The following is a 15,087-nucleotide window of genomic DNA, read 5'->3' as shown; positions in this document are numbered from 1 at the left end:
TGTATTTGGACTTTCAAAAGGCTTTTGACAAGGTCCCACACAAGAGATTGATGTGCAAAATTAAAGCACATGGTGTTGGGGGTAATGTATTGACGTGGATAGAGAACTGATTGGCAGCCAGGAAGCAGAGAGTCGGGATAAACAGGTCCTTTTCAGAATGGCAGGCAGTGACTAGTGGGGTGCCGCAGGGCTCAGTGCTGGAACCCCAGCTATTTACAATATACATCAATTATTTAAATGAAGGAATTGAGTGTGATATCTCCAAGTTTGCAGATGACACTAAGCTGGGTGGCGGTGTGAGCTGTAAGGAGGATGCTAAGAGGCTGCAGGGTGACTTGGACAGGTTAGGTGAATGGGCAAATGCATGGCATATGCAGTATAATGTGGATAAATGTGAGGTTATCCACTTTGGTGGTAAAAACAGAAGGCAGAATATTATCTGAATGGCGGCAGATTAAGAAAAGGGGAGGTTCAACGAGACCTGGGTGTCATGGTACATCAATCATTGAAAGTTGGCATGCAGGTACAGCAGGTGGTGAAGAAGGCAAATGGCATGTTGGCCTTCATAGCGAAGGGATTTGAGTATAGGAGCAGGGAGGTCTTACTGCAGTTGTACAGGGCCTTGGTGAGGCCTCACCTGGAATATTGTGTTCAGTTTTGGTCTCCTAATCTGAGGAAGGACGTTCTTGTTATTGAGGGAGTGTAGCGAAGGTTCACCAGACTGATTCCCGGGATGGCAGGACTGACATATGAGGAGAGACTGGATCGACCGGGCCTGTGTTCACTGGAGTTTAGAAAGATGAGAGGGGATCTCATAGAAACATATAAAATTCTGATGGGACTGGACAGGTTAGATGCAGAAAGAATGTTCCCTATGTTGGGGAAGTCCAGAACCAGGGGTCACAGTCTAAGGAAAAAGGGTAAGCCATTTAGGACTGAGATGAGGAGAAACTTCTTCACCACAGAGAGTTGTTGATGCCAGTTCGTTGGATATATTCAAGAGGGAGTTACACTAGGCCCTTACGGCTAAAGGGATCAAGGGGTATGGAGAGAAAGCAGGAAAGGGGTACTGATGTGAATGATCAGCCATGATATTATTGAATGGTGGTGCAGGCTCGAAGGGACGAATGGTCTACTCCTGCACATATTTTCTATGTTTCTATGTTTCGAACACGGCAATGGCACATCCAGCTCAGTCGACCCTGCAAAGTCCTCCTCAATAACATCTGGGGACATGCCAAAATTGGGAGAGCTGTCCCACAGATTAGTCAAGCAACAGTCTGACATAGTCTACTCCCAGAATCATACCTTTCAACCAACGTCCCAGACTCCACCATCACCATCCCTGTGTATGTCCTGCCCAACCTTCAGGAGAGACCCACCAGAGGTGGCAGCACAGTGGTATACAGTAGGGAGGGAGTGGCATTGGCAGTCCTCAACATTGACTCTGGACACCATGAAGTCTCTGGCTTCAGGTCAAGCATAGGCAAGGAAATCACCTGTTGATTAATGCTTACTGCCCTCCCTCCGCTTATGAATGAGTATTCCTCCATTTTGACACCACCTGGAAGAAGCACTGGGGGTAGCAAGGACACAGAATGTACTCTAGCTGGAGACTTCAATGTCCATCACCAAGACTGGCTCAGTAGCACCACTATTGACCGAGCTGGACGAGTCCTGAAGGACATAGCTGCCACACTGGGCCTGCGGCAGGTGGTGAGAGAACCAACAGAAAGGGAAAAACCTACTTGACTTCGTCCTCACCAACCTACCTGTCGCAGGTGCATGTGTCTATGACAGTATTGGTAGCAGTGACCACCGCACAGTCCTTGTGGACAAAAAGTGCCATATTCACATTGAGGACACCCTCTATCTTGTTGTGCGTCGCTACAACCATGCTAAATGGGATCGATTCAGAACAGATCTAGTAGCTCATGGCCCGGCATATCCCTCAATCTACCATTACCATCAAGCAAGGGGACCAATCCTGGTTCAATGAGGAGAGCAAAGGAGCATGCCAGAGTAGCAACAGGTGTACCTAAAAATGAGGTACTAACCTGGGGAAGCTGCAACACAGGAGTATATGCATTCTAATCAACAGATCAGATCAAAACTCTGCAGTCCTGCTACATCCAGTCATGATTGGTGGTGGACAATTAAACAACTAATTGGAGGAGGAGGTTGCATGAATAACCGCATCCTCAATGATAGCGGAGCCCAACAAGCAAGTGCAAAAGACAAAGCTGAAATGTTTGCAACCATTTTCAGCCAGAAATGTCAAGTGGTTGATCCATCTCAGCCTCCTCCTGCGGTCCCCACCATCACAGAAGCCAGTCTTCAGCCAATTCAATTCACTCCAAGAAACGGCTGAGCACACTGGATTCAGCAAAGGCTATGGGTCCCGACAACAGCCCCGCTGTCGTGCTGAAGCCTTGTGCTCCAGAACTAAAAGCGCCTCTAGCCAAGCTGTTCCAATAAAGCTATAATAATGTGGAAAACTGCCCAGGTATATCCTGTTGACAAAAATCAGAACAAAATCCAATCCCGCCAATTATCACCCCATCATTCTACTCTCAATCATCAGCAAAGTGATGGAAGGTGTCGTTGACATTGCTATCAAGCAACACTTACTCACCAATAACTTGTTTATCGATGCTCAGTTTGGGTTCCGTCAGGACCACTCGGCTCCAGACTTCATTATAGCCTCAATCAAAACATGGACAAAAGAGCTGAATTCCAGAGGTGAGGTGAGAGTAACTGCCCTTGACATCAAGGCAGCATTTGACAGAGTGTGGCATCAAGGAGCCCTTGTAAAACTGAAGTCAATGGGAATTAGGGGGGAAACTCTCCACTGGCTGGTGTCATACTTGGCACAAAGGAAGATGGTTGTGGTTGCTGGAGGTCAATCATCTCAGCCCCAGAATATCGCTGCAGGAGTTCCTCAGAGCAGTGTCCTAGGCCCAACCATCTTCAGCTCCTTCATCAATGCCCTTCCCTCTATCATAAAGTCAGAAGTGGGGATGTTCGCTGATGATTGCACAGTATTCAGTTCCATTTGCAACTCCTCAGATAATGAAGCAGCCCGCATGCACAAGATCTGGAAGACATTTAGGCTTGGGTTGATAAGTGGGAAATAGCATTCGTGCCACACAAGTGCCAGGCAATGACTATCTGCAACAAGCTAGAGTCTAACGATCGTCCCTCGACATTCAATGGCATTACCATCGCCAAATCTTGGGTGTCACCATTGACCAGAAACTTAACTGGACCAGCTACATAAATACTATGGCTACAAGAGCAGGTCAGAGGCTGGGTATTCTGCGGCAAGTGTCTCACCTCCTGACTCCCCAAATCCTTTCCACCACCTACAAGGCACAAGTCAGGAGTGTGATGGAATACTTTCCAATTGCCTGGATGAGTGCAGCTCCAATTACACTCAAGATCGACACCATCCAGGACAAAGTAGCCCACTTGATTGGCACCTCATGCACCATCTTAAATCTTTACTCCCTCCACCATCGGCGCACCGTGGCTGCAGTGTGTACCATCTACAAGATGCACTGCAGCAACTCGCCAAGGCTTCTTCAACAGCACCTCCCAAACCCAAAACCTCTACTACCTAGAAGGACAAGGGCAGCAGGCACATGGGAACACCATTACGTCCAGGTTACAGAATATCCTGACTTGGAAATATATCGCCTTTCCTTCATTGACGCTGGGTCAAACTCCTGGAACTCCTTCCCCAACAGCACTATGGGAGTACCTTCATCACATGGACTGCAGCAGTTTAGTTAGGTGGATCATCACCATCTTCTCAAGGGCAATTAGGGATGGACAATAAATACTGTCCTTGCCAGCGGCGCCCATATATCAGGAATAAATGAAAGCAAAGGGGTCTACTTCCTTGGGCTGTGGTTTAAGGAGTCAGTCAGTTGCTCGACTGGTTCCAAATTATGTTAATGGACTCACAGTGAAAAGACTATTCTTCCACCTCCAAACCGACCAATTAAGTTAAAAAGTTGCTGCTCATTATTCACAAAGGGGCCCTGTGTTTATGAACAAAGTGTCTGGGTTGTGAAAGCATAAGAGCTGGTAATTAGATCGCAGGTTAGTTGTTCACTTACTAAGATGTTGCTCTCCAGTTACAAATGAAAAAAAAGCTGATGCCAGCACCAGTCATTCCCTTGGTTGTGGCTACCTTTCCCTGGGTTGTGGTCAGCTCTTCCCAGGTTTTGGCTACATTTCTCAGGTTATGGTTATCTTTTCCCAGGTTGTAGCCACCTTATACCGATTAGTGGGTACCTTTCCCCACGTGGGAGGACAGAGGATTGGGACACTTTCAAAAGCCAGCAAAGAACGACTAAAAAAATGATAGAGGGAAGATGAATTATGAAAGTAAACTAGCACGAAATATAAAAACAGATAGTAAGAGTTTCTACAGGTACATAAAAAGAAAAAGAGTGGCTAAAGTAAACGTTGGTCCCCTAGAGGATGAGATGGGGAATTAATAATGGAGAACAGGGAAATGGCAGAGACATTGAACAAATATTTTGTATCGGTCTTAACGGTAGATGACACTAAAAACATCCCAATAGCGGATAATTAAGGGGCTATAGGGAGGGAGGAACTTAATACAATCACGATCACTAATGAAGTAGTACTCAGTTAATTAATGGGACGAAAGGCGAACAAGTCCCCTGGACCCGATGGCATATATCCTAGGATCTTGAGAGAGGTGGTTGTAGAGATAGTGAATGCATTGGTTGTAATCTACCAAAATTCCCTGGATTCTGGGATGGTCCAAGCCGATTGGAAAATCACAAATGTAACGCCTCTATTTAAAAAAGGAGGCAGACAAAAGCAGGAAACTATAGACCAGTTATTCTAACATCTGTCGTTGGGAAAATGCTGGAGTCTATTATTAAGGAAGCAATAGCAGGACATTTGTAAAAGCACGATTCAATAAAGCAGAGACGGCATGGATTTATGAAAGGGAAATCATGTTTGACAAATTTGCTGGAGTTCTTTGAGGATGTAACAAGCAGGGTGGATAAGGGGGAACCAGTGGATATGATGTATTTGGACTTCCAGAAAGCATTCCAAAAGGCGCCACATAAAATGTTACTGCACAAGACAAACGTTCATGGGGTTGGGGGTAATATATTGGCATGGCTAGAGGATTGGCGAACTAACAGAAAACAGAGTCGGGATAAATGGGTCATTTTACGGTTGGCAAACAGTGACTAGTGGGGTGCCGCAGGGATCGGTGCTGGGTACAATCTATATTAATGACCTGGATGAAGGGATCGAGTGTAATGTAGCCAAGTTTGCTGATGATACAAAGATGGGTGGGAAAGCAAATTGTGAGGAGGACACACAAAATCTGCAAAGGGATATAGACAGGCTAAGTGAGTGGGCAAAAATTTGGCAGATGGAGTATAATGTGGTAAAATGTGAGGTTATCCATTTTGGCAGAAAAAATAGAAAAGCAAATTCTAATTTAAATGGAGAAAAATTGCAAAGTGCTGCACTACAGAGGGACCTGGGGGTCCTTGTGCATGGAACACAAAAAGTTAGTATGCAGGTACAGCAAGTAATCAGGAAGGCAAATGGAATGTTGGCATTTATTGCAAGGGGGATAGAGTATAAAAGCAGAGAAGTCCTGTAACAACTGTACAGGATATTGGTGAAGCCACACCTGGAGTACTGCATACTGTTTTGGTCTCTGTATTTAAGGAAGGATATACTTGCATTGGAGGCTGTTCAGAGAAGGTTCATTAGGTTGATTCCGGAGATGAGGGGGTTGACTTATGAAGATAGGTTGAGTAGGTTGGGCCTATACTCATTGGAGTTCAGAAGAATGAGAGGTAATCTTACATGTAAGAAAATGAGAGGGCTCGACAAGGTGGATGCAGACAGAATATTTCCACTCATAGTGGAAATTAAAACTAGCGTACATAGTCTTGGAATAAGGGGCCGCCCATTTAAAACTGAGATGAGGAGGAATTTCTTCTCTCGGAGGGTTGTAAATCTGTGGAATTCTCTGCCCCAGAGAGCTGTGGGGGCTGGGTCATTGAATATATCTAAGATGGAGATACAGATTTTTGAGCGATAAGGGAATAAAGGATTATGGGGAGCGGGTAGGGAAGTGCAGCTGAATCCATGATCAGATCAGCCATGATCTTATTAAATGGCAGAGCAAGCTCGAGGGGCCAGGTGGCCTACTCCTGCTCCTATTTCCTATGTAATAGCTGCATTTCTATTGCATGGCAATCTTTTTCCAGGCTTTTCAGAACTGATGGGTGTTTTTCCCTGGGTTGTGGCTTTTTCTCATGTGTCAGCCTTCATTCAGTGGTAACACTCAGAAGTACCTAGGTTTAATTCCCATTCCAGAGACTTGAGCACATAATCTAGGTTGGCACTTCAGTGAAATGCTGAAGGAGTGCTGAATTGTCGGAGATGTGTCTTTCAGATGAGATGTTAAACCAAGTCCCATTGTGCCCTCTGAGGTGAATCATAGAATGGTTACAACATAGAATGAGGACATTTGGCCCATCGAGCCCATGCCGGCTCTCTGCAAAGCACTTCAGCTAGTCCCACTCCCCCGCCCTTTCCCCGTGATGATAAAAGATTCCACAGCACTGTTTAAAGCGTATGGGAGGAGTTCTCCCAGGTATCCTAGTCCACATTTATTCCTTAACCAACACTAGATGATCTGGTCATTTATTCATTGGTGTTCATGGAACCTTGCTGTGTGCAAAATGGCTGATGAATTTCCTAGCTTACAACTGTGACTACACTTCAGAAATACTTGTCTGTAAATCACTTTGGGATGTCCTGAGGTTGTGAAAGGTATTATATAAATGAAAGTTTTTTTTCTTTCTTTCCCTAGGTAGTGAATACCTTTCTTTAGATTGTGTGTATCTTTATCCAGGCTGTGTCAACTTTTCACCAGATTGCAGCTATATTTACCAAGGTTATGGCTATTTTTCTCTGGGTTGTACCTGCCTTTCCCAGGTTGTGGACTCCAAAATTGGCCACTGCTTGGTCTAGACTGGGTCAGAGCACTTCATCTGCACAAGCAACGGATCAGGTCAAAGCTCTGGAACTGTTGGCCATGTCTCTCCCCTCCTCCCCTCACCCCCGGGGAGCTCCCCACAAATCCAAGCCCACAACCAGATTCCATGTTGCCTAGCCTCCTGGACCCACTAACCCGAGGGCTGTTGTTCTCAATGCAGCTAGGAGTGCGTAATCAATGTGACTTTGCTACTGTTGGCCCCAATCCAGGAATAAATAATAAATAACTCATGAGCTTCCTCCGAGGATGTTTCCCGAATACTTTCCTTCTTCTTTTTCCTTAGGTATGCAACCAGACAGCACCAAATCAGCATTTCACTACTGCATCTGACTCAGGCAAGCACCAGCACATAGCCATCCACCTTGATGGACTTAGATAGCCAATATGAGGGGAGCAGCCTGGATGATGTAGAGAACACAGGTGAGCAAGAGATGGAAGTGATGGTGCTAGAGGAGTCGGAAGCACCTGACTAAAAGGTCAGGTTCTCCTCCCTCCCCATCTCATGAGGCCAGCCCAGCATTTAAAAGAATGTTTCCAGACAATGAGCAACCGTTGGGAGTCTTTGAGGTAGATAACAGCCAGGATTCCTGCTCCTGATCACTTTCTCGTAACCTCTGCTGGAACTCCTGCTGGGCATACGAGAGAGCAAAGTTCAACATTGCAGTGATCCCACCATGGTGCAATAGCCTGTTGACATTACACATGAACAATGGCCACTTTGCAAATACCATGGAGCCAGACACTAACCAGGAGATTATGCCTTTAGGATCCTAGCCAGGAGTTAGCACCTTCAGGAGAGGAAGTTAGATAATTGGGGGGGGGGGGGGAAGCTTTTTCCAATAATGATGTTTGATTCCCGGTTGTAGTTCTGATTTTTTAATGGTTCCTCAACAGTTGTGTACTGTACAGTGTGCTAAAACTTGCTTTAATTAAAGACTAAGTTTTACATCCACCATGAAAGTACCAGTAAAGTTGCTCTAAAATCTGCTGTTAATGCCTTTAAGGTAGCAGCTTTAAATGAAGACATGTGCTCTGATAGGCTACACAGAAAGTACAGAATGCATACTATGTTGGATTTGGTTGAAGATGGAGTTTTCAGTCCTTACAAGCTTATTATAATTTCTGTGTTTTACTCATTGCTTATTTGTGTCTGCTGTGGCTCAATTGGTAGTACTCTCACCTCTGAATCAGAAGGTTGTTGGTTCAAATCTCACTCCAGAAACTTGAGCACAAAAATCTAGGCTGACATAGCAGTGCAGTACTGAGGGAGCGTTACACTGTTGGAGGTACGTCTTTCAATGAAACATTAAATCGAGGCCGTCTGCTCTCTCAGGTGGATGTAAAAGATCATATGGCACTGTTTTGAAGAAGAGTAGGGGAGTTATCCCTGGTGTCCTAGTCAATATTTATTCCCTCAATCAACATCTAAAACAGTTTATCTGAACATTATCACATTGCTGTTTGTTCGAGCTCAATGTGCACAAATTGGCTGTCGCATTTCCTACATTACAATAGTGACTACACTTCAAAAAGTACTTAATTGGCTGTAAAGCGCTTTGGGATGTCCGGTGCTTGTACAAGATGCTATATAAATGCAAGCCTTTTTTTCTTTCTTCTTTTTATTTATTGCAGGTCATTTCCTGCCAGTTCTGATGAAGGCTCTCCACACTTTTCCCTTTCAGACACTGACTAATGTGATGGATGCTTGTTTTATTTCAGCATTCCCATGTGTTGATTGTCATTTATCCTAGTATTGAGAGATACTGAGATTGTTAGAATTTATTCAAACTTACTTTGCAGGTCCTTTGGTTACAGTATTTGATGTTTCATCTCTTAGTTTTCTGCTCCGTACTCCACCCACAACTCACCCAGATTTACTTAAAAGTTTACTGTTTGTTTTTCAAAGAATGTCATTTGATATAGAAAATTAGTCTGTTATGTCCTAGATTTCTTAAAAGAAATTGATAGCTCCTGCTTCTGTTTTTTGTGCTTCTTTGTCACTAGTTTTTGTACATTTTGATAACAGTTTAATTTGAATGATAGAAGCTGGTTGGCAGCTCGCTTCAAAAAAGAAGCCTTTGGGGCCTGGGAGTGGCTACATTGTACATTTATAAACATTATTACATCTGATTGTTCACATTATATTCTATACAGCAGGGTCAGGTATATCGACCACAGTTTAATAGTATCCCTAGTGGCAGATTTGTTCCAAAAATTAGACCTGAACCTCCATTATAAATTGTCATCGTTGAGGTCAGGAAGATGGATGAGATTGGATTGGGAGGAAGGAGGAGGAGCCACAATCTTTATAAATGACCACTTGTCTCTTATACAGATGATCCATGATAACTATTGAAGTCTTATTGCTATTCATCAAAGAGCAAATAAAAGGTTCAATATAGCACTAGTATCCAACTTTCCCGCTGATGAATTAGCAGAGTATTTCACTCTCTTGGGAGCATTGATGAGACAATTGATTGAGAGGATTGATGAGGCAGTTGATTCAATTACAATCTCCAGTCTCTATTGTGGCCATTTTAGATGCGATACAGATATATTGAAATATCAAACAATAGAGGGGCAAAATTGGGCTCTGTAGTGCTCATTCTTTGGGCGCTACGAGGCCTCCTAACTACCAAAATGGCAACCCAACAGACTTCCAACCGAAATGGGTTGTAAAGGAGCATGCGCATACTGACGACTGGCAGCAGCAAGCAGAGCAAGAAATCATGACGTTACCGCTGATTTGATGCCAGCGCTATCATTTTGGAGCTCCACGTTCCAGCCTACACCCTCCTTTAACCTCCCTCAGTTGAACATGCTTTCCATGGCATAAAGTGCCAGCAGTGTTATTTAAAGGAATCATCAATATTTACAGATTAGTTGCTGAATTATTTCTTCTGGCTGTTGCTGCAATTCTACACATTTTGGGTGCTTTTCCATACTTGTTAAAAGTTCCATTAGTCTACAGGGAGTGGTCTGGCTGGTGCTGAAGTACTTTTTTGGTGACTTAACGGCTTGTGCACAAACCAGACATGGATGGCCTAGGAGGGTTTCCTCTCGACATTGAGCATGACTTGGAGAATGAGCAGAGGCCATGCAGAGCAAGACAAGCTGCTAAGAGGTAGCAGGAGGCCATATCCGCAGAGGGTCTTTAGGGAGCAGATCTGTTAGAGAACAGATTGCCGGAGTGCTGTGATGCCCTGAAAGCCCCTTTGCACAATGGTATCCACATCCATGGCAGCAAGCTTAGATTGCATAATAGCAGTCTGAGCTTCCACTGCAGCACTCAGACATTGGGTGGATGGTCCTAGTGTTGCAATGGAAGCTGAGACATCGGCCATCAGATGCTGCATCATGGTTGGCTCCACAGGTGTGTTGATAGAGGTGGCCACCTGTCCCATGTTGGTACTTTTGGCTCCAGGTTCTGTGCAAAGCCGTGTGCCCAGTTGCTGCTGGAATCCTCCATGCCCCTTGAAATTAAACGCAGGCTTTCGGTCAGGCTTCCCAATGCACCAAGCATTTAGGTATGTATATGCATCAGCCTTCTTCTGTAGGCTGGCACATTTCTTTATTCTCCATAATAATTTCTCCTGCCTCAGCCTATAAGGGACCAACAGTTACTTTTGCTACTCTTCTTTTTTGCGTACTTGCAGAAGCTCTTACAATCTGTTTTTATATTTCTTACTAGTTTTCTCTCATGTTGTATTTTTTCCCTTTTTATCAATTTTTTTGGTCATCCTTTGCTGGTTTCTGAAACTCTCCCAATCCTCAGGCTTACTACTATTCGTTGCAACATTATAAGCTACTTCTTTAAATCTAATGCTATCTTTTAGTTAGCCATGGATGGATCACTTTTCCCATGGAGTTTTTGCTTCTTAATGGAATTTAATTTTGTTGAGAATTATGATATATTTCTTTAAATGCTTGCCACTGCTTATCTACCACCATACCTTTTAAATCTATTTTTCCAATCTACCTTAGCCAACTCACCCCTCATATCCATGTAATTGGCTTTATTTAAGTTTAAGGGGCTGAAATTGCCCCTTTCTATAAGGCCCGTGGCCATGGGTTGGTGCGGACTGGCCACCGAGGTCTCTACGGAGGGGCCACCATTTTATATATTGCCCTTCCTCAGTTTTGGAGCAGTGTAGGGAACCCCTCCGCCCATTTTCCCGCTGTGCTGTGCAATTGCCAATCCTTTACTGACCGGCGGCGAACCCTTCCCGAAATTGCCCTGCGGGAAATTGCCCCTTTTGAAAATGGCCCCGCAGGAGCGGCGTCACCGCCAGTTGGTGCCCCGGACAGCTTTTGCTGTTGTTACACATTCTGTGGCTTGGCAGTGCCACCGCCCTTAAAGGGGAGGTGGCGCTGCTGGCAACTCCATGTTTTTTTCTGCAGGCCGACTGCCAGGTCAGGTCTACAATTATACCCACGAGTTCGGTCGGGCCGCCAACTGGCAGCGCTGGCCTGGACGAAACCCTCCCTGGTGGCCCAGTGTTTGCCACTGAAGTGGCTGCAGAGTTTGCAGCGGCCATCCCCTTCACGTGCAACTCATTTCGGGCGGTGGTCAATTTCAGCCTCTTAGACTCTAGTTTTGGACTTGGGAAAGTCACTCTCAAGCTTAATATGAAATTCTATCATATTATGATCACTCTGCCCCAGAGGATCCTTTACTATGAGATTGCTAATAACTCTGTCTCATCACACATTACAAGATCTAAAATAGCCAGTTCCCTGGTTGGTTCCATGATGTATTGTTCTAGGAAATTGTCCCAAATTTATTCCATGAACTCATCCTCCAGACTACCTTTACCAATCTGATTTGTCCAGTCTATATAAAGTCCCCACAATTATTACACTACCTTTGTTACAAGTTCCTACTATTTCTTGATTAATATTCTGTCCAATGGTATAGCTACTATTGGGGGACCTATATAATACTACCACCAGTGTTTTCTGCCCCTTGTTATTCCTCATCTCCACCCATACTGATTCTACTTCCTCATCTTCCGGTCGAGATCCCTTCTCTCTACTGTCCTTACTGTTATGTATGTAAACATTACCAATGTGTAAGACTTGCCACCAGGGGGCGCACCTGTGGAAAACCCAAGGGTCACCCTGGGCAAGCAAGTTTCAAAGGCAGTCTACCATGCTGCCTCCTGAATCTGGAGTTACAATAAAGAGACCAAGGTCACAACAGTTTGAGCTTAAGATATGCAGTCTTGTGGAGTTATTCTAAACATAACAATTGGCGATGAGTAACAGATCACGAACTTTCACGCAGTTATGTGTGCCATTGGTATTCGTGAGAGATTTGTTGAGGGTGATGATTGGGAAGCCTTCGTTGAGCATCTTGACCAGTACTTCGTGGCCAACGAGCTGGAAAAGGCAGAAACCGCGATCAAGCCCAGGGTGATTTTCCTCACCAGTTGCGGGTCCACGATATATGGCCTCATCAAAAATCTGCTAGCACCGACGAAACCAACGGACAAGACATATGAAGAGTTGTGCACGCTGGTTCGGGAACATTTCAAGCCGAAGGAGAGCATCTTGATGGCCAGGTATCGCTTTTATACGCACCATCGCTCCGAAGGCCAGGACGTGGCGAGCTATGTCGCCGACCTAAGACGCCTTGCGGGACCGTGCGTATTTGCTAGATTTTTGAGGGAAGTGTTGCGGGACTTTTTCGTGCTTGGAATCGGCCACGAGGTCATTCTTCGCAAACAGCTGTCTGCTGAATCCCTAGATCTGAGCAAAGCCATCACGATAGCCCAGGAGTTTATGTCCATGAACGATAACACTAAACAGATATCATTGCAGCATCGGAACTCACCAGCAAGCACTGTGCATAAAATAACGTCTTCATAAGGCAGAACTGTATATGGCAGGGCCTACACGCCCGCAGAGGCCATACCTAGGGATGACTCAGAGTCCGCTGTGGGGCATGAATGCAAATCCATTAGCACCGTGTTGGCGCTGTGGGGGTAATCATCGAGCCCATCAATGTCGATTCAAGCACTAAGTGTGCAAGGGCTGTGGAACAATGGGGCACCTCCAGCGAATGTGCCGACATGCTGCGACTCACCATGTGGCAGAGTCAGCAGAAGATGACTGATCCAGCGCGGAGCACGTTGAACCAGGAGGAGAGGCAACTCAACCTGAGGCTGAAGAGGAAGTGTATGGGGTACACACCTTCACCACCAAAATCCCTCCAATAATGTTAAAAGTCAACTTAAACGGCATTCCAGTTTCCATGGAATTGCACACAGGGGGGGGCATCAGTCAATTATGAGCCAGAAGGCTTTGAGAAATTGTAGGGCAACAAGGCACAAAGGCCAAAACAAAGTCCGATCCACACCAAGCTGCGCAATGACACCAAAGAGCTCATACCAGTCATTGGCAGTACGGCAGTGAAGGTATCATACGATGGAGCTGTGCATGATTTACCACTTTGGATTGTACCAGACAATGGCCCAACGCTGTTCAGCAGAAGCTGGCTAGGAAAGATCCGATGGAACTGGGATGACATCAAAGTACTGTCTTCAGAGGATGATGCCTCGTGCGCCCAAATGCTAAACAAATTCCCATCGTTATTCGAGCCAGGCATCGGCAACATCACAGGCGCCAAAGTGCAGATCCATCTACTCCCTGATGCACGACCCGTTCATCACAAGGCCCGAGCAGTTCAATTCATGATGCGAGAGAAAGTCGAGGTCGAGCTAGACAAACTTCAACGAGAGGGGATCATATCGCCAGTCGAGTTCAACGAGTGGGCCAGTCCAATTGTTCCGGTGTTGAAGAGCGATGGGACTGTCAGAATCTGCGGGGACTACAAGATAACGATCAACTGAGTCTCGTTACAGGACCAGTACCCACTACCCAATGCGGATGACCTGTTTACAATGCTAGCAGGGGGGAAGTCGTTCACCAAGCTGGATCTAACCTCTGCTTACATGACACAGGAGCTGGCTGAACCTTTGAAAAAATTAACGTGCATCAACACGCACATTGGACTGTTCATATACCACAAATGCCCTTTTGGGATTTGTTCGGCGGCGGCCATCTTCCAGAAGAACATGGAGAGTCTGCTGAAATTGATTCCGTGCACCGTGGTGTTCCAAGTCGACATCTTGATCACTGGCCGCAACACCACCAAACACTTGCACAACCTGGGAGAAGTACTCAAGCGACTGGACAGAGTGGGACTCAGGTTGAAATGCTTCAAGTGTGTTTTCCTGGCGCCAGAAGTTGAATTTCTGGGGAGAAAGATTGCGGTGGACGGCATCAGACCAACGACCTCCAAGACGGAGGCCATCAAGAATGCACCCAGACCACAGAATGTGATGGAGCTACATTCGTTCCTGGGACTCCTCAACTATTTTGGTAACTTTCTACCGGGGTTGAGCACTTTGCTGAAACCATTGCATTTATTGCTACACAAGGGTGACGACTGGGTTTGGGGTAAATCTCAAGAGACAACCTTTAATAAGTCCAGAAACCTGTTCCAACAGGTTACTTGTAATGTATGACCCGTGTAAACGTTTAGTACTAGCTTGTGATGCATCTTCGTACGGGGTCGGTTGTGTGTTACAGCAAGCCAATGGGTCAGGCAAACTACAACCGGTTGCATATGCGTCCAGAAGCTTATCTAAGGCTGAAAGAGCCTTCAATATAGTTGAAAAAGGAAGCATCAGCATGCATATACGGGGTTAAGAAAATGCACCAATATCTATTTCGGCTCCAGTTTGAGCTCAAAACCGACCACAAGCCGCTCATTTTGTTGTTCTTAGAAAGCAAAGCTACTAACACCAATGCTTCGTCCCGCATCCAAAGATGGGCACTAATGTTATCTGCGTATGATTATGTAATCCACCACAGACCAGACACGGAGAACTGTGTGGATGTCCTCAGTTGGCTACCATTGCCCACCACCGTGGTGGAAATGGCGCAACCCGCAGACTTTCTCCTTGTAATGAGAGCGAGGGGTCACCCATCACGGCTCACCA

At 45.5% G+C, this 15,087-nt stretch overlaps 1 protein-coding gene across 6 annotated transcripts in view; it reads right to left on the bottom strand.

The window, feature by feature from the left end:
• Nucleotides 1-15,087, bottom strand: part of LOC139265269 (complement C1q and tumor necrosis factor-related protein 9) — a 119,571-nt gene that overhangs the window by 69,071 nt on the left and 35,413 nt on the right. Inside the window, exon 1 of one of the 6 annotated variants that reach the window (XM_070882217.1) lies at nucleotides 2,636-3,072. The exons of the other annotated variants lie outside the window; for them this stretch is intronic. The gene's annotated coding sequence lies outside the window, so the exon portion shown is untranslated. Of the gene's footprint in view, nucleotides 1-2,635; nucleotides 3,073-15,087 lie in introns of those variants that run through there. 6 annotated transcript variants of the gene reach the window in all.

This window comes from Pristiophorus japonicus, chromosome 6, assembly GCF_044704955.1.
Source record: "Pristiophorus japonicus isolate sPriJap1 chromosome 6, sPriJap1.hap1, whole genome shotgun sequence".
NCBI classification, from domain to species: domain Eukaryota; kingdom Metazoa; phylum Chordata; class Chondrichthyes; family Pristiophoridae; genus Pristiophorus; species Pristiophorus japonicus.
This window is presented reverse-complemented; position numbering and strand designations above follow the sequence as displayed.